Here is a 22,099-nt window from a genome sequence, read left to right on the forward strand (position 1 = left end):
ATCATAATATAATATCCATTCATTCAATATAATTATTGTTTGCTATGAAAATAGCAAAAATCTAGTATTTTAAATATCCATATTTTTATATTGTAAAATGAATAACTTGGGTGGTCTCTTTCAGGTTTCCTAGGATAGAGTTTTCAACCTCTTTAAATGCTTCTATTTATGCTAATGAGGGGACTTATGGTGAGTACCTCATAGTTTTGAGGTGTTTTCTAGCTGTGTTGGCAAGAAATGTGGCTATGGTGTTTGTATTTCAAGCCAGATGATGTGAGCTTGACATCTGGGGAAGAAATGATGAATATTGATTCAACTGTCATGGGAGAAGAAGTATCTCTGAAGAAGGGTCTGAGAAGTTTCAGAAATCAACTCAAGAACAACAGGATTCTTGGCTAACATGAACAAGAATTTCAGCAGGCACCAGTCAGAGACACAGACAGAGGTTTCTTCAGGAAAGTAGATAGACATTAAAGGGGAATGAGAGTCATATTGAGAGTGAGGAACATGTTCTGGGGGTTCCCAGCATTTTTTTTAAAGGAAACTTGGTGAGGTTGGGCATGGGAAGGTAAACAGGAATAAATATCAGTCCATTCATCTCAAGAGAGTGTCTGATGGTCTGGTAAATCTCAGGATCCTTAGGTCGACATGATCAATAGTGATGGAAACTCTTAATTTATATACTTCTCAAGATATTGTATCTCTCCTTGAATAATTTATTTATTTGGGTTGTTAATTAAGAGGAAAAGGTAGATTTACAGATTTACAGATTTTCCAGGAATTTGGGAGTAAGTGGCCTGGAAAAAGAGACTGGCTTATGGAATAACAGATCTAGAAAAAATGCAAGAAAATTTTGAATTAAAACCTTATTTTCTTGTCCATCTTTTATGTCTCTTTTCTACTTGTTTCTTAATTCTCCTATCCTATCTCAAAATAACATGCAATATTGCAATCCATCAAGGTTACATAATGAAACTTCACTAAAAGCATTGGAAACTTAGTTAACTAAGTTCAGTTAACTTTTCTGGTAGGTGAACACTTTGATGTGCCAAGATAGATACATCCTCATTCTATGAATATTTATTACATTATATAATTTAGCCACAGGATATGTTCCAAACATTGTTACTGCTTTGTATTAAAAAATACACATGTATTTTTTCATGTACTACATAATCCATTATCATGTGTTAACTTTTTAAGTACCTGAAAGTAAAAAAAAAAAAAAAAAAAAAAACTTTAAATCATAAGAGCTTAAATGATTACTCATGCACATTTGAAACACTGATTTTAGTTCTTAATAATTACTAATTAAATGTGTGTGTTTTAATAAATGAATAACCTCATTTTTAATCTTTACTTAATTCTAATGCACTAAAATTGGTAGATTAATGATATATACATTTGCAATCCATTAATAAGTGTAACTCACAGAATTATCAGACAAAGAAAAGGGGAAAATAACAGATTCATAAAAGATGCTTGCATTACAATAAACCTGGGAGCATGAGGAGCTGAAATAAGGCCTTTAACATGTCAAATAAAACACCATCTCAGAAAGATCAATATGAGCAAAACACTCATTAGGTGAAATAAAATCCTTGTGTAAACAACTTTAAATAAAAGAGAATGGCATTAAAAAACAAGGAAAGAAAAGTTCAATCACTTTCCTACATACATCACCACGATTCAGTTTTCCTCCTGATCAAAATGAATATATTGTTCTCAACTTTATTTTTTCCACTCTGAAGAATTTATTTATATAAGCAGTTAAAACTTACTTCATTTCTCGGAGCCACTTCATTTTCCAGAGTCAACAGTTCTTAGATTATGTTTTTGTTTTTTTCTTACTGCTTTATTAAGATACAATTTACATATGATGAAATGCTTCATTTTAAAGTGTACAGTTAAAGTGTTTTTGAGTATGTATATTCAGAGCTGTGCAACCATCATCACACTCCAATTTTAGATATTGTCTTCAGTCTATAAAGAAATTTTGTATGTAAGAGCAGTGTGTCCTTATTTTCCCCTATCCTAATACTTGGCAACCACTAATATATTTTCTATCTCTGCAGACTTTTCTACTCTAGGTATATATTTGCGCTTTTAATATGTATATATGTGTAGCATATAATTGTATGTGCTCTTTGGCTATTAGTTTCTTTCACTTAGCATTCTTTCAACATTGTTGCATACTCAAATCTTAATTCTTTTTTTTATTGGAAATAATATTCTATTAGAGGATGTACTACATTTTCTTTATTAATAAGTTATGAACAATTGTTTTGATACCATTTTCAGATTATTATAAAAAATAAATAATGCTTATTTAAACAGTTGTGTATGAATGTTTACCTGTGCATATTTTTAATTACCTTGTTTACATACTTAGGAGTAAAATTGATGGATCATTTGGTGACATTATATTGAACTTTTTGAGTAATTGTTAAACTATTTTTCAAAGTGATTGAGCATATTATTTTCTTCTCAGCAATGTATGAGGTTTCTGCTTTCTTCACAAAGTTGCAACACTTGTGGTATAGTTTTTTAGAAACAAATAACTCATCCTATTATGTAGAAAATGTTACCTTAGGTAACTTAGTGGTACCTAGTGACTAATTATATTGAGTGCCTTTTTATGTGCCTAAATGTTATTTTCTGTTTTGGAGAAAAGTCTACTTATATGTTTTGCTCATTTGTTTTAGCTGGATTGTCTTTAATTTTTGAGCTGTAATTTTTTTTTTTCAAATATTTAAGGTATGAAATTCATAATAGATATATGATGTACGAATATTTTTTCCACTATGTGGGTTTTATATTTATTTACTTTCATCTTTTAAAGGCAATTTCTTTTAAATTTGATGAAGTTAAATTGATCTATGTATTTGTCACTTGTACTTTGGTTTCTTAACTAAGATCCAATTGCTTTAGCTTCTACATTTTAATTTAATTTTTACATGAAAGAAAATATGGATCCAGCTTCATTTTTTCACATATAAACATACAGTTGCTGAGCATTATTTCTTAAAGGGAATAGTATTCCCATTATGAATTACCCAATTACCCCAGCTAAAAATCAACAGATGTTAATTGTAAGAATTTAATTATTGATTTTCAATAGTGTTTCACTGATTTATATTTCAGTTCTTAATCCACAGTTACATGGTCTTGACTACTTTGACTTTATACTGAACTTTGTTATCAAGAAATACAAAATAGTTGTGTTTCTAAAAAGAAGAAAATATAGGGCCAATACTTCATCTTGTCAGTTTAGGAACCAAATTTCACAACAAGACTTCTAAAGCACAAGAAGTAAAATTAAGAATCAATAAACAGGATGTTATCAAACTAAAAGCTTCTTATTTTTCTCTTCTCACCAACTTACAATTATAGTCTTTAATTTCTATTCACTAATGTTAATTCTACACATCTGGACCTATGTATCATTCTTTTATGTTGAGAATATAGAGTTTGGGAAGTGTGGAAATATTGGAATAAGTGTGTAGTATGAAAATTTAAAAGGCTGTTCTTTAAATTTTCCCTCCTGGTTACATTGGTGGAAATATTTTCAGTGACAAATACAAAAGGAAGAAAAATAGTTTAATTGTTCTGCCAACAAATAGGATAGCTCATAAAAATGACCTGAAAAAAGTTTACCTTTTTAACATTTTATAGTTTTAACAACACATAGGCATGTGAGAGTCACAATTACTTCTAAAGAACTGATAATGTTGGTACACCATGTTTGTTAAATTACAATTTTCCCTGTACACAATCAAAAGAAAAAAAAAATACCTTTTCATTATTTGGCAGATAATTAATGTTTTGTGTTTAGAAATTAGAATGATAATATATTTGAGAAATTTTCCTGAAAGCTGTTTAGTAGAATTTTCCAAATAGATATATCAGTATTTAAAAAAAATTACAGTAAAACTTTAATTCATCTCAGTATGATACCTTTCATATCCAGAAAAAAAACCTTGTACACAGTGCTTTTAAAATGGTGAATTACTTTTTGACACACTAATTCTATTTCTATCAGTAGTATAAATATATCCCTCTAAAATTACAAAAATGGTGACAGGCATAATCATGCCTGTTACTTTGCAACATTGTATGGAATTGCAAAATATGGAAAGCAATCTAAATGCCCATTCATAGGAAATGGTTGAGTAAGCTTTTCTACATACTCACACTAAGCACTATGCAGTTTGAAATGGAGTGAGGAAGATTTTTGTGATGTGACATCCAGTGATTTCCAGGACATGTTGTTAAGTGAAAAAATAAAATCAGAATATATAGTCTACTCTTTCATATTAGAATAAATTAAATGTAAAAACAAATGGTGGACATTTAGGTTGTTTTGAGGGTTTGGCTATTGTGAATAATGCTGCAATAAACTTGGGTGTGGAGATATCTCTTCAAGATCCTGCTTCAAATTACTTTGCTTCAAATTATGTTCAGGTATATGATTAGTAAATCTTATGCTAATTCAATTTTTAATTTTTTGAGAAACTAACATACTTATTTATCCTGGCTGTACCATTTTACATTCTCACCAACAAAATAAAAGGGTTCCAAATCTTTTCATATCCTTGCTAATATTTGCTATCTCTTAAAAATATAACAGCCAATCTAATTGGTGTGAAGTGATAAAGTATTCATTATAACCTTAATTTTCATTTCCATGGTGATTCAGAAGATCAAGTAATTTTTATGCATATGTCATAATTTGTATATTTTATTTGGGAAATGTCTGTTCATGTCTTTTACTCATTCCGATATTTTATTCATTTTTCTATTAATTTATGAAGTGCCTTATATATTTGGTATGCTATTTCCTTTGATTTGTAAATACTTTCTCCCATCTCATAGAATACTTTACACTCTGTTGATTTTCTTTTGTTGTAAAGAAGCATTTAAGTTTTATGTGGTTTCACTTTTCTAACTTTGCTTTTATTGCTCAAATTTTGATATCATGTCCAAGAATTCAGTTCACAAAAGACAAGATATAGAAACAATCTAAAAGTATACCAACAAATGAATGGATTAATCAATTGTAATGAGGACATATAGTGGAATATTATGCCACCTTAAAGAAAGAAGACATTTTTTCCATGTTTGGAAATGTGGATAAACCTGAGGACATTATTGATTGCATAATAAGCTAGTCACACATACACAAATACTTAATGTTTGCACTTGCATAAAGGACCTAAAGTAGTCATACTCATAGGAACAGCAGATTATGGATTGCTGGGACCTGAGGAAGAGGAATAAATGGGGATTTACTGTTCAGTGAATATAAGATTTTGGTGCTGCTAAAAGTTCCAGAGATCTGCTGTACATTATTGTTTCTACAGATGACAAACACCATAGTGTGCACTTAAAAATTTGAAAAATAAGTGGATCTAATTTAAATGTTTTATTACAATTAAAAAACACTTTTACTCAATTGTGAAAAAAATTAATAAAGGAAAATATAAATGAGAAATTAAGAATTTTTATCCATAAAGGATTATTAGAAAATGGAAAGAAAGAGGGACAAATGGCAACACAGTAGCAAAGATGAGGAGAAAGCAACATTTTTCTCATTATATCTTTTTTGTAGAGTTCTACCTCAGAATCTTAGTAAGGTTTTATACATGCTTCACATACTCCAAATAAAAGCCATTCAAACCCACCACAATATGGAAAGATTTAAAATGGGATACAATCCCTCGCAAATGAATCTAACCTTAAAATAAATAAGTAACATGACCACAATGAAGGAGTTGGGAAAAGGAAGGAACTAAAGCTAAAGATAGTATTTTCAAGACTCTATGGTAAAGCTTAAACACAACCTAATTATAAATACTGCAATTTCATTGGTAAAGATATTCATATTTCTAAATTAATCATGTACACACTAGAATTGAGCAAATAAGTAAAAATACTGAATATAACAATTAGGCTCACAATATTATGGAAATTACAATATTAGATCAAAAAAAGGAGGGAGTGGGGTAAAATTAACCCTGTGGAGTTGAATTGGTATCCAAGATGTCACTATGTGTGCCTAGATCTGGATAGATAGATAATAGCTAGATAAAGGAAAGAATAAATATGTATATGAACAAACAAATATAGAATTATAGATGTGTGGATATGTGTGGGTTAATATATATGATAAATTTCCTAGTCTTAACAGTGAGAGGAAATTGAAGTGAAATTTCTCATAGCCAAAGTCATGTTTAAAGCCTATTCTTGGTTTATAAATTGTGTTCTTAAAAAAAAGAAGAAGAAGAAAAGAAAATCTTACAAATCTTGCAGAACACATTGATTATAAAGCAGGGGAGAAAAACTATCACATGAATATGAAACTTATTTTGGTGTCACATGAAAGGAAGTACTAGAGAAGGAGGGAGAGAGAGAGGGAAGAAGGAAAGTATGAAAGATGGAAGGAAGGAAGATGTATGGAAGGAATTAAGGGGAAGAAAGAAAAATTATTAAAAGAACACAGGAACTAATTTGAAAGAGTCTTTATTGGCTAATGGTGGAAGAGTTTGTCACTGTAACATAATTAAATACTAATGGTTTTAGATTATAATGGATACAATAAAATACATATGCATATGTCCATATTGACAGTAAATAAATGCACAGGGAGAAAGCTCTCACTTATACTAGAATTATAGTTAACAAATGTAGAACAAAAAAGGATTAAAAAATCACGATGATACCAAAATTTCAGTTACAACTAAAGACAAGATCCAACTATAGATAGTACTATTAATAATTAATACTTTAAAGAAAAATTCAAATTCATAATGGCAAAGTATCTCCCTCAAGAAGTTTATTAAATAAACAGGGAGTCACTTCAGAACAAATAAACAAAACCAAACCACATTAGCACAGTGATTGAGGTCAATTTACCAGTAATAGTATGAACAGAGGATCCCTGACTTAGAATCGTTCCACTTAACGATAGAAACTAAACTCTTAATTCTGAATTTTGAGTTTTTCTCATAGTAACAGTATACAGTATGATTCTCATGATACTGCACAGAAGAAGCAAGCTACCAAGAGATCAGGAAGTAATCAATGGATGCACTACAGTATAGAGTGCTGCTAAGTTATGGTAAGTTAAGTGTAGTAAATGTATTTTTGACTTACAGTAATTTCAACTCTCTATGGGATTATTACAATGTAATCCTATCACAAATAAAGTAACATCTCCAGTGACATCTTAAACCTCATAATATGGTGCATAGAGATGATGCAATATATTCCTGATGTTCATATCCAAAATGCATAACCTCACTGCATCATGGAAAAAATATCAAACAAACCCAAATCAAAGAACATTGATTAAATAATACACTGTTCAAAAGTTTAAAAAAGGAAAGACAACAGGAGACTGGGAAATATTATAGACTACAGGAAGCACAGGAATGTGTGGTTCTGATAGAATTCTAGAATGGAAAAAAGGATGGTAAATAAACTGGTGAAATTCAAACAATGTTTTTGTTTTGTTATTAACTCTAATATCTAATGTTAATTAACTCTAATGTTAGTTATTTAGTTCTAATAATTGTACTATAATTATTTCAATGTTAGTGGATAGTTGGTAAAGTATATATGAAAACTTTTTCACTATTATATTATTCTTCCATAAGTATAAAATTAATTCAAAATGTCAAGTTAAAAAATAAAATCAATTGGGGCTGGGGATGTGGCTCAAGCAGTAACGTGCTCACCTGGCATGCACAGGGCACGGGGTTCAATCCTCAGCACCACATAAAATAAAGATGTTGTGTACACCGAAAACTGAAAAATAAATATTAAAAAATTCTCTCTCTCTCTCTCTCTCTCTCTCTCTCTCTCTCTCTCTCTCTCTCTCTCTCCCCCCTCTGTCTCTCTCTTAAAAAAAAGAAAAGAAAAAAATAAAATCACTAGACTAAATTACATGGCTAGACAAATGATAGATTAGTGGATATCTGTAGAGTTTAGAACAAAGAAAACACAAATCTAGGGAGGAAATTGCATTTACCATGATGTTATTTGCTGTCTCCAGGTAGCCTAAAGCCATGTCTTTAATGAAGTCTTACTTAAATGGCACAGAATAGCCTGAGTAAACCTCCAAAACAAGGAAAAGATCAGACATTATATCTTTAATCAAAGGTTACACATCTAGTGGGAATAGTGGGAATGCTAGATAATTTCTCAGAATGTATCTGGGACACTGGAATGCTCTAACTTTGTTTTGGGGTGGTTGAAAAGTAGAAAAACCACAAAATGAAAATATAAGTAACACACATGAAAAAAAGGAAAAACAGATTTTTCACAATAGACCTCATAACTAATAGAAATGTGATCCTGGGTTGATGGTATTCAAAGCTTATGGCACAACCAGATACTTAAAAAAAAAAATGGACCTGAAAGAACTACCAATGATCAATATACATAGACCACACTAAAAAACAAAGGCCCCCCCCCAAAAAAAAACCTTACAAATTAACGGAATTGAATAAAAGTCAGCAGATAAACTCACAGAATATATCTTAAAAATGTATTTGATTTGTTTTAAAGACATTAAATAAAAATAGATATAAAAGTGACAAGAGTATTTTGAAAAAACTAACCAAATAGAACTATATGAAACTATAATAAAAATGAAAATAAATACTTGAGACATGAATCCAGAAGATTAGAGGAAGTGATAACTAATAAACTGGAAGAAATTGCACAAAAATAAAGATGATGTGATTTATGCATAACTAAAAATGAGTTTAAGCAAAGCCACCAAAATATTGCATAGTTTATGAAATATAATGATTAAAAAGTGAAGTACAGCTGTGGCATGTAGTTGGAATAGAAGACTATAAAATTGAAAAGAATCCTATTTATGTGGACTACCACATAACTCAAAAGTGGAGAAAAACATCACAGTAGTAACCACAGAAGTGGGATGGATGGACAGAGTATAAAAATCATTTTGAAAAAGGCACATGAGAGCTTGATGGTCCATTAGTGAGGTTTTAGTAGCATTTTTTTTCTGATTTTTTTAGTTTTAATGAAACTATAAAAATTGGTGGGCACTTTTAAAATTAAAAAGTATTTAAAATTATACTAGATTATCTTCTTTTTGTAAACTACTAAGTATTAAGTGTCAGAAACTTTACAATAATTTTTAGCAATTAAGAATATTTGGATAGAATAAACAACAAGGGCATAACAATCATAGTACATTAATAGGTGAAAAAGACTACAAAATGTCAAAAAAGAGAAACTAATTATTAGTTCTCATGTCATGTCTTATATAGCCACATAACTAGATGTTAGCCACTGACTAAAGTACTAAGGATAAAATATGAATAAGATAAAGTCCCCATTCTCAGAAAACTAAGGAACTTAGATGGGAAAGTTTACACATAGAATGAATACATAACAAAACATATGAATACTGTGTAACTCTCAACAAAATGCTAACCTAGTATGACGCATTTTGTCATGTATCTCTCATCTCTCTAGCATTCAGCTGTGATCAAGTCACTGATACAGAGATGTCAGTGTTTTAATATATGTATTTTATACACATTCACTCTGGAAATAAGCAACTTTTAATGTGTCTTTACTGAGAAAATTTGTTTATAAATTCACTAAAAATATTTTGGATGTGAAAAAAAACAATCTTATGCACTTCCTTGACAACAATTCATATACAGTATCACTTTGATGTTCTGGTATAAGCTATTCAAATCTGTACTTTCCTTTTACATTACTAAATAATATTGGAAATAGGCGTTTTTTATTTCATACACTCTTGAAACAACTCATTGCTAACATCACTCACTAAAGAAAAGAACCAGAGATTTTATATTATATGAGTATCATATTGTTTCCGGACCAAATGTGAAGAGATTAATCCGTCTTAAAATATTTATTTAGAAAAATTAAACTTTTAAGCTGGACATAGTGGTGCAGACTGTAATTTCAGCAACTTGTGAGGCTAAGATAGGAGAATCACAAGTTTAAGCACAGCCTCAGCAACTTACAGAGGCCCCCAGCAACTTAGTGAGACCCTGTATCAAAATTAAAAAGGGGTGGGTATTTAATTCACTGGTAAAGTGTCCTTTCATTCAATTCAAAATTCAAATAAAATAAAATAACATTTAAGAAATATTTAATATAGTCAGACCCTATTTTGTATAGTAGCAGGGGATCATAAAAATGATCATTGTAGCAAAGCCACATATAGGAATCTTAATAATCAACATGAGAAATTATGACTCGGTTATGACCTTGAAATTTTTAATCAAAATCTTAAAAATTCTTCTTTGGTCACTTATGATAAATGTACTGGAAAATGAAAAAAGAAACATAATTATTTATTCATACTTTAAAATATAACCAGAGATGTGAAAAATTGTGCTCTACATGTGTACTATGAATTGAAATGGTTATAATAAATTAGAGTAAATAAGTAATTTTAAAAAAGAAATGCAAAAATGTAAAAAAAAAATCAAAGCCAGCCTCAGTGACTTAGTGAGGCCTTAAGCAATTTAGCCAGATCCTATCTCCACTTAATAATATAAAAAGGGCTGGGGATATGGCTCAGTGGTTAAGTTTCTCTGGGTTCAATTCCTGGTACCAAAAAAAAAATGAAAGAAAGAAAGACAGAAAGAAGGAAGGAAGGAAGGAAGGAAGGAAGGAAGGAAAAAACATTGTAATTGGAATGGCCTTTGTAAATTATATTTGAAAAAATAAAGGAAAATAAAGTTATATAATATAACATTGAGAACTAACATTGTATATTTCTTTGTAAAAAATGTCAAGAGTAACATCAGCCGTGTTGGTTTCCTCTTCATTGTATCACATAGTGTAAAACAAGTCTGTTTCATTTGCTTTTCTGTTTGAATCAGTTTCTAACACCTTGTCCCTTGTGTTTTTATTGTTATGAAATATCTCCTAGAGTTCCCTTATCATGGAGGTTCTCATCCTCTGGGATGTCCCCATCCTTTTCTTCGCTGTGCATTTCCTAATTATGTCAACATGATGACTAGGACTGTTTTTCTGGCTTCTCATCTACAGTCACCTGAAAGCTGGCACTGCTGACACCCCTAACCCAGCTATTTCTGCCAAAGTTTCACTTTTGTTCAATTTGAATTTCCTTACCAGCATTTGTCACTTTTCATTGTTATGATAAACTTTCATCATAGATGGCCACTCCCTTTTTCTTTATCCACTTCAGGAAAATGTCACATGGGTTTATCATTGAGTAAATAGAAGGCAACACAACTAAGCGCTTTCTAGTGTGTGACCTAAATTTAACAGAAGAACAGAGACAAATCCCTATAAAAGTTTGAAAACAAGTGACATGATATATATCTGTTATTTCCTTAATGTTTGCTTACTGAGGATTTGACGGTGAAATATGAACTTCACACAATTATTGAGAGCTAATAGTCCATAGTAATTGAAAATCAAGTCATGCTGTTGAGACTTATATACCTAAACTCTGGTAACTAAAATTCATGCAAATTGGAAAATGAAAAAAAAAAAGCTGTTGTTTCTACAAAACAAAGTATATGAGATGGATAAAAATGTTATTTTTTATGAACACTTTCCAAAAAGGGCTAATAAACAAGATATCCATAGAATCTTGTTGAGACAGCTACAAAAAATGTGGCTTTGTGTGTCTATAAAGTTTAAAACATTCATTTCAAAGCCTGAATATAGTTAATATTATGTCCTTTGATCACCTTTTAATGTAATAATATTATTTCAGTTAGTATCTAATATTACTAAAAATAGCAAGCACCCAAATTTTAACAAAGAAGTGAATTGACTTGAGAAGAATGAGTATTCTGTTGTTGGCTGGAAAGTTTTCAATATGTCTCTTAGCTCCAATAAGAAATCAAGTTCAATAATTTCTTATTGAATTTCAGCCTGGATGGTCTATCTGTTGCTGAAAGTAAGGAATTAAAATCCTCTACTATTATTGCTTCGTAGTCTGTTTCCCTCCAGTCACTTACTTTTGCTTTATATACTTACATGCTCATATGTTGGGTGCATGTATGTTTACAAATATGTTTATATCCTTTTGACTAATTGTCCTCTCTTTTTTTAAAGTACATAATTATATTGTTTGTTTTGACAGTTTTTGACCTATAATCTAATTGTCTGAAATAAGTATAGCTGTTTCTGTTCTCTTTGGGTTCCCATTTTCATGGCATATACTTTTCATCCCTCACTTTCAGCATATAAATGTCCTTGAAGGTAAAGTGAATCTATTTTAGGTGGCACACAGTTGAATCATGTTATTTTATCCATTTAGTCATGTTACTACCTTTTCCTTACAGAATATGCTACATATACATTTAACATAATTATTAATAGGGACTTGTACCATTTTATCAATTGTTTTCTGATTATTTTATAGATTTTTTTCTTTGTTCCTATTGTCCTCTCTTGCTTTTTTCCTAGTATTTATTTATCTATTTATTTATTTTTAATTCTTCTTAAGTTCTTGGGATTAGACAGGCCTTTGCCTGATAGATGAATGTTCTACATGGAGTTATATTCCAAGCAATTTTTAAAATTTTGAGACAGGTGCTCTTTAAATTGCTAAGGTTGGCCTCAAACTTGCTATTCTCCTGTCTCAGCCTCTTGATTAGCTGTGATTTCTGACTTGCACCACCACACCTGCCTCTTTCAGGATGTTCTATGCTTACATAACACACATAAACACATAATCTTGTTTAAAAAACAAAATTGGGATTATAAAATACTGGATATTGTACTTGTCTTCTAGCAGTTCATAGATAGTTTTCCAAGTCAATTAAATAAAAGTCAGTCATTTTGTTGCTGCACAAATCTTCATTTAATTGATATTCTTATAGGCTGAATTATGTGCTTCAAAACATTCATTGAGCCCTAACCTCATTATGACTGTATTTGGCCTTGAAGGAGGTAATTATGGTTAAATGAGATCAAACACAGGGCCCTATCAGGTTGGAGTAGTGTCCTTTATAAGAAAGGGAAGGTCCAGGTATGGTAGCATATGCCGGTAATTCCAGCTATGTGGGAGGCTGGCAAGTTGGAAGCCAACATGGGCAACATAGAGACCCTGTCACTTATAAGAGAAACACTGGGAGTATACCTCAGCAGTAAAGCACATGGTTGAGGCCCTTAAATTGATCCTCAGTATTCAAAAAATTTTAAAAAAATCTTATTAAGATCTTATTCCTGACTCTATTTTTTCTTTTCTAGGTTCTCTGAAGACTTCACATTAATCTAATGCTTTGGTGACACTGGAGTACTTTGTGTATCCTAAAGATTTTATTATTTATTTTACCTGGATGCCCTTGCTAACAGGATTCTTTGATTTTATCATTTAGTAGTAGCCACTCAATCCCCTGAACCCCTGTAGTAATTTATGCCTTCTCTCCATCATTTCATTCTTTTGACTTCATTAAATTTTGTCTGACATCATCTCTACTAGATGCTAAGTAAACTACTTGAGGGCAAGTCTTTAATCCCTGCTTAGCAAATGACAAAGAGCATGCTCAAATATCTGCTCAGGGATCTCTCTATATCTCACATAAAACAGAGCCAGGTCCTGTTTCAAGTGGTAATAACAATTTGAATAAATAAATTATGTTCCACTTCTATCCATATCCCTCTGACAATGTAGAGAAAAAGAAGACTAAATACACTTATTTTTTTTTTCTTTTTCTATGAGATTGGGTCTCACTACTTTGCCCAAGATGGCCTCGAACCATTTGCAATCCTCCTGCCTCGACCTCTCCAGAAGCTCAATTATAGAGACATACTACAGTGACTGGAAAAGAAACACATATAAATGGGCAAAAGAACTAAAAAGACAGTTATCAAAAGAAGATATATAAAGGGTTAAAATATGTGAAAAAAATGTTCAACATTTGCAGCAATTGCAGAAATGCAAATTAAAATTGCATTGAGATTTCATCTCACTGAAGTCAAAATGGCAATTATCAAGAATACAAATTATAATAAATGTTGGTGAGGACATGGGGGAAAGGGTATACTCATACATTGTTGGTGGGACTGCAAACTAGTACAACCACTCTGGAAAGCAGTATGGAGATTACTAAAAAAAAAACTAGGAATGGAACCTACATATGACCTATCTGCCCCATTACTTGGGATATATTCAAAAGATTTAAAATCAGCATACTATAGTGATACAGGCACATAAATGTTTATAGCAGCATAATTCACAATAGCCAAGGTATGGTATAAATCTAGGTGTCCTGCAACAGATGAATGATTAAGAAAAAAATGTGGAATATAAAAATAAAGATGGACAACACATACATTAAAAAATACTCAAAATCTCCAAGTATCAGAAAAATGCAAATTAAAATCACAGTGACATTTCAGTTTAAACCTGTTAGATTGGCTATTATCAAAAAATGAATGATAAAAAGTGTTGGCAGTGATGTGGAAAAAAGAGGAAGCTTGTATACTATTTCTGGTATTGCAGATTGATATAGACCTTTTGGAGAACAGTATAGCGAGTCCTCAAAAATATTAGCAATAGAATTACCAAACAATCTATAATTTCTATTTTGAACATACATCCAAGGTAATTGAAACCTGCATATAGTTTCAGCATGGTAACTATAGTAAAAATGTATATTTGAAAATGGCTTAAACAGTGGATCTTAAATACTATCACAACAGAGAAATGATAAGTATTTGCCTTAAAACCTAAGATAGTATAATATATAGAAGAGAGATTTATTCAGCTCATAGTTTGAAGGTTCGAAAGTATATAAGATCGGGTGACCTCAACATTCAGCCTCTGTTAAAGACCTCATGGTCAATGGCATCAAAATAATGGTAACATCTTTGGAAGAAATGACATGGTGAGACAGGAAGCCAGCCTTACTCTTTTTATAACAATACACTCTGTGTGTGTGTGTTGCTGTTATTGTTGCTGTTGATATAACCTATCACCTTTCAAAGGGAAGGCAAGTATTTTATTGCTAAACTACAACCCAGCCCCAACAGTTGACTCTTGGAGGAACTAATCCAGGTCCCAGGAAACTTACATCAATCTCTTCCAAATGTGGTACCCCAAAAGACTTAAGCATCTTCTGTTAGGCCCCATGTCTTAAAGATTCCACCACCTTTAACATCAACATAGTGAGCATCTATCTTTCAGCAAATGAACTCTTGAGGAACAAGCCATAATAAAACCATAGCAGTATGTAAAATGATAGCTATGTTAATCAGTCTGATTTAATCACTTCATATCATACAATAAATATACAAAATTATTTATTTATGCTATTTTCAATCAAAATAGCATAAAACTTACATGAATTAAGACTACAATTGTAACTGCTTGCTAATTCTTAATTAACCAGAAAATATTGGTGACAGCATCTAGTTCTTTAAGTCAGAGAACATTGACACTAGAATATTAATGTCTTTCAATTTGATATACTTTATTAAATAAATCACATGGCTTATACTCGAAAATTCAGTTTAGTTCATTGGCCATATAGGTTTTTGTTGCTGTTATTTCAAAACTTACAACAGCTGTTATGTATTCTTAATTAAATTTTCTTGTTTTCCTCTCAAAACTACTCAGCTCCAAGAACATTGGCATAACATTGATAAATCTTCACATATTTATCTTTAGTATTAAAAAGTCTTTTTATCTGTCTCTTACAAAATAACACAGAGAAATGTTCAATAAAAATATTTATTTCAGTTAAATGCAGTAGAATCATGTGTATAAAATTATGGAATGGGACTTGGCTTAATCTCAAGATGACATATGATCGCATACTATTTATTTGTAAAAGAAAAAAAAATAAAAGGAAACCAAGATCAAGAAGAAAATGTATAGTGTTTTATTTTATTTTTATTATTTTTTAAAAAATTTTACCATTATATTACAAAAGATGTGACATAATCAGGAACTGCTGTTAAATGGACACTCACGGATTGGCATTAATTTAACTCATTTGGTCTACATTTTAATTTATGAAATTTTCAGGTGGCTATAACTAGAATACTTGTGTTACATTGTCATGCTTCAGGTGCTACCTCTTCAGAGGTGCTACCTCTTTCTAAATTCCCTTTAGAAGGATTCATAGCTTTCCCTTTTCTTTTGTTTACGGGAGAAATTACAGCCTTTATGGCCGGTGGGAGTGAGCCAGTGTTGCTGCAGTAGGATGACTGCAGGTCATTCTGGCAGGTGGATGAGGCAGGGTGGTCTAACAATGTTTATAAATAGAGACACAAAGAAAACTGAAGGCAGAAGAAACAAAAAAGCACCTCTTGCTTTTTCTTATGTTCTTCTTTCTTTAGCATCAACCCAGCATCACCACTTTACCCCACTTCCATCATCATTTAGAGTACCAAATTCTAGGGTTTCCAAAACGTTTTTAGTAGACAATTCAGGTGTTTCATGCTCCCTTTTCAGATGTCTAAATTCCTGATTCAAGAGTATTCTCTGAAATTCTGAATTACCTGAAGATGACCTAATCACTGAACTTCAATCTAATTAATACTATACTTAAAATATATTGAGAGAATGAAAACTGTATTTTTGATGTTGAGTAATGGCAAAATATTGTATGATAAAAACATATACAAAATAAAAAGTAAAAAGTAAAAAACAAAGACAAAATCTAAAATGGAGAGAAATTCAACAATAGCAATATTGGTATATGTAGAGTTACATAAGTAAATGCTAAAGCACCTGATAAAAGAGCAGAAATAAAATTCTTAGAGCATTTATAAAGGGAAAGGGGAAAAGTGGGCATATTTTAACAAACCTTACTTAATTATTTAATAGTTTAAAGTAAAACGTACTTTATACTTTGATAAAAATAAAAACTAAAATATCAAGTCAGGACACTAAGTCTATAACATAAAGTATACTTATCCTAAAAAAGAGAAAACTTGATATTAAATTGGAACTTTAAATTTATTTCCACAGTAATCAAGACATAAATATTTATAGGAAATTTTATTAATATTTTCAATGCTAGGGGCTGGAGATGTGGCTCAAGCGGTAACGCACTGGCCTGGCATGCGCAGGGCTCTGGGTTCTAGCCTCAGCACCACATAAAAATAAAATAAAGATGTTGTGTCCACCAAAAACTGAATAAAGTAAATATTTTCAAAAATTCTCTCTCTCTCTCTCTCTCTCTCTCTCTCTCTCCTCTTCTCTTCTCTCTCTCTTAAAAAATATTTTCAATGCTATTTTAGCTAATATTATAAGAAAATTTAAAATGTGTATAGGTTGTGCATTACAATAATGGGCTCAGAATCATGGTCAATTAAACAGCATTCATAATGCAATTTCAAATTCATATATATCCTGGTCAGAGCTATTAATTCTAGTAAAGTTTACTTTAATTGAGTGACATGTATTTTTGTAATTACATACTGAGCTGAATTTTCACATATTGTCCTTAAAGAAAGTTATTATACCATGGTTTGACATTGACATGAAACCTCTATTTTGTGCACAGAGATCCTGGAAAAAGTAGTGAAAGAAGTGCATTTAATGTAGATAAATAAAACAAATATGTGTTGTTTGAGAAATGTCTAAAATTTCATGTTTTCTTTTAAGAAAATAGCAAAATGGTATATAAGACTTGAGAAAATAAGAAACACAGAAGTATTTAAAACTATGTAATATTTGGTCATTTGTGATCAAATGAGTAAAATTGTTTCCTATTACAAGTTGTTCAACTGAGAGAAATTGCCAACTCTTTAGATAATAAAATCTCAAAATAATGAGACATGGATTTGACCAATTTATGATTTGTGTATTACTCTCATCAAAGAAAGAAATATTTTGTTTTTTTAAATTCTGCTAATTTTTAAAAGATAATACTTAACTTTCAGCAATACATGGTCAATGTGAGAAAAAAAATAGAACTTTGATTTAGTCAAAAATGAAATGCTGTGGTTGTGTTTTGGATCTGGAATGAACTGTATAAAGCTCATGTTGGACGCATGATCTAAAGTGCACAGAAGGGACTGGGGTTGTAGCTCAGTAGTAGAGAGCTTCCCTAGCATGTGTGAGGCGCTGGGTTCAATGCTCAGTATCACATAAAAATATATACAACTTAAAATTTTAAAAAAGTGCAGGAAGGTCCAGTGATGGGAATTGTAGGCAATCACCTAGGCTGTGAGAATGGATTGATAGCTAAATAATAGACTAGTGGAAGGTAGCTGTAGGTAGGTGGCACTTGGCTAGAAGAAGTAGGTTACTGGGGCAATGGCTTGGGGGATTATTTATGTTGTTCCTGGCTCATTTTTTTTCTCTCTGCTTCATGTCTATCATGAGCTGGGCACTTTTCCTCCAACATGCCCTCCCACTATGATTTTATAACTCATCTCTGACCCAGAGATAAGGGGAGTCCTGAGATTTCTGAAACCAGGAGTCCAAAATAAACCTTTTCTCCTCTAAATTGTTTTTTTGTGAGACAGTTTGTTCACAGTGATGAAAAATTAGCAAAATTAATAAAACATCAGTGTACTTCAACATGCCTAAAAATTATATAGTCAGTCCTAAAGCTGCTAAGAAAGTCAATAAAGACAATTTGAGCTGTTTTTTTTTTTTTTTTCTTGTTTGTATCCTTTTAACTTCCTTCTCTTGCTTGGTTGATCTGGCTAGAGTTGCTAGGACTATGATGAATCGGAGTGATGAAGGGGGCATTCTTGTCTTGTTCCTGTTTTTAGAGGAAATAGTTTCAGTTTTTCTCCATACAGTATAATATTGACCTTGGGTTTGTTATGTATATATTTTACAATGTTGGGGTGAGTTTTTTCTTTCCCTAGTATTTCTGGTGTTTTAACATGAAGGAGTACTGTGCTTTTTAAAATGTTTTTTTCTGCATGTTTTGAGACAATCATGTGTTTCTTGTCCTTTAGTCTATTTATGTTGTGAAATGCATTTATTGATTTCCATGTGTTGAACCAAAGTTGCAAACCTTGGGATGAAACTCATTTGATCATGGTACACTTTCATTTTAATGTGTTTTTATATGATTTTGCCTAATATTTTATTAAGAATTTTTGTATCTATGTTTACCAAGGATATTGGTCTGAAGTTTTCTATCCTAAATGTGTTTTTGTCTGGTTTTGGTATCCGGGTGATACTGGTTTCATAGAACAAGTTTGGCAAAGTTTCCCCCTTTTCTATTTCATCAAATAATTTTAGGAAGATTGATATTTGTTCTTTTTTAAAGATGTGGTAGAACTTGGTTGAGAATCCAGTCTACCCAGTCCTGAGCTTTCCTTTGTTGGAAAACTTTTGATAGATGCTTGATCAGTTTAAGTTTTCTATATCTTCATGATTCAATTTGGGTAGGTCATGTCTCTGGGAATTTATCAATATCTTCAAGATTTTCTAGCTTATTGTAGTACAAATTTTCAATATAGTTTATGATGAACCTCTGGATTTCAGTAATGTCTGTGGTGATATTTCCTTTTTCATCTCAAATTTTGTTAATTTGAGTTTTATTCTTTCTTTTGGTTAATTTGGCTAAGAAGGTTTATCCATCTTGTTAAATCTTTCTAATTTTATTCCATTATCATCTGAGAGAATACAAGGTATTATCTCTAATGTTTGTTTATTTGCTATGATTTGCTTTGTGACCTAAAATATGGTCTATTTTAGAAAATTTTCCATGTGCTTTTGAGAAATAATTGAATTCATTCACAGATGCATGAAATATTCTATGGATGTCTGTTAGATCCTTTATTTAGAAGATGCAAACACCTCCACCATAAGACTTCTAGAACTCATAAATGAATTCAGCAAAGTAGCAGGATACAAGATCAACACTCATAAATCAATCATGTTCCTAAATTTCAGTGATAATTCTATTGAAAAGGAAATTAGGAAAACTATCCAATTCACAGTAGCCTCAAAAAAAAAATACAAATACTTGGGAATCAGTCTAACAAAAGAGGTGAAGAAGGTACAATGAAAACCATTGAATACTGAAGAAATTGGAAAAGACTTTAGAAAATGTAAAAATCTCCCATGTTGTATAGGAAGAATTAATATTGTCAAAACTGCCAAACTTTCAAAAGCACTATACAGACTCAAATGCATTTTTCACAGAACTAGAAAAAGCAATAATGAAACTTATTTTGAAAAATAAGAGATCCATATTAGCCCAAACAACTATTAGAAAAGTGAAGCAGGGGGCATAACAATATTGGATCTAATGTTATACTCAGAGGTATATTAACAAAGATAGCAGGCACTGGCACCAATAAAGACATGATGATCAATGGAATAGAGTAAAAGATACAGAGACAAACCCACATAAATACAGTTATCTCATACTAGACAAAGGAGCAAACCATACATTGGAGAAAACATAGCCCTTTCAACAAATGGTGCTGGGAAAACTGGAAATCCATATGGAGAAGAAGGAAATTTAACCCCTATCTCTCACCCTGCACAAAACTCAACTCAAAGTGGATCGAAGACTTGGGAACCTAGGATTTACAGAGAGAAATCCTATAACTGGAAGATGAAAATGTAATATTAACACCCCAACATGTTGCCACAATAATTAACTTGCTTAAGAATATTCCTAATTGCAAGAAATAAAATAAAATATCAATAAGGGGGATGGCATGATATTAAAAAATATTCTCTCACAGAAAAGGAAACAATAATGTGAAGACAGAGCCTACAGAATGAGAGAAAACCTTTGCCACCTGCTCCTCAGATAGGAAATTAATATCCATAATATATGTAAGTCAAAAAACTTGATACCAAAATAATAATAATAACAACCCAATCAAAATATAGGAAAAAGAATTAAACAAACATTTCTCAAAATAAGCAATATGGATGGTCAACAAATATATGGGAAAATGGTGAACATTTCTGGTAATTAGGGAAATACAAATCAAATCTACACTGAGATTTTATTTCACTCCGGTCAGAATGGCAATTATCAAAAAGTGCAAATAATAATAAATATTGGCAAGGATGTGAAGGAAAGCATACACTCAAATGTTATTGGTGGAACTTCAAATTAGTGCAAAAACTCTGGAAAGCAGTATGGAGATTCCTCAAAAAACTAGGAATGGAACCTTCATATGACCCAGCTACCCCATTCCTTGGTATATAACCAAAAGATTTAAGATCAGCATACTGTAGTGATGCAGCCACATAAGTGTTTATAGTAGCACAATTCACAATAGCCATACTATGAAACCAGCCTAGGTGCAGGTCAACAGATGAATGGATAAAGAATAAAGAAATTGTGATACACACACACAAACACACATCACATCACATACACAATGTAGTTAGTATTACTAAGCCATAAAGAAGAATGACATTTTGGCATTTGCTCATGAATAGATAGAACTGGAGAGCTTGCTTAAAAAAAAAAAAAGGAGTCAATTTGATCAGCTTTAGTTGCAAAAGCCATTGCTTCATTGTGATTCTATTACCTTGTTTAATTTTAAATTGTAGCATAAGAAGGATGATTACACCATGAAGAGAAAATGTTAGTATAATAACTGAAAAGAAACATTAGGGTAGGTAGATAAATATAACTAAGAACAGGCCTACATAATGTTACTAGAACCATACTTAATTCATAGTTGAATTTGTACCCAAAGTTCTTCTTGGATGAAAATGTTTCCAATGCTGATTTTTGTTCAAAAATTAATGATAAAAAAGTTATCCTTAGACAGACTCATCAAGTAGAGAGTAAAACAATATTAAAAATTCCTATTGGGTAACCAGTATCACCCTTTCAAAGCTGGAAAAAGCATTACCAAAAAAAAAAAAATCACCACATAATAGTAAATCTAATTCAGCAATACTCAAACATGTGAGAAAGCAGGGCAAATGAAATTGAGTGTTATATCAACACTTAAATCTTATTAAATATTTTATCATGTTAACAGAATTAAGAAAAAAATCCATGTAATTCTCTCAGCAAATGCACAGAAATCTTGTGAAAAATCCCATATTCATTTTTTATTTTAAAAAAGTTTCAACAAAGTTGAAATAGAAGGTAGTTACCTTAATTTTCAAAAGGACACCTACAAATATCCA

This window comes from Marmota monax, unplaced genomic scaffold (assembly GCF_021218885.2).
Source record: "Marmota monax isolate L192 unplaced genomic scaffold, Marmota_monax_Labrador192_F-V1.1 WCK01_AAM20220418_F8-fsc00002, whole genome shotgun sequence".
NCBI lineage: Eukaryota > Metazoa > Chordata > Mammalia > Rodentia > Sciuridae > Marmota > Marmota monax.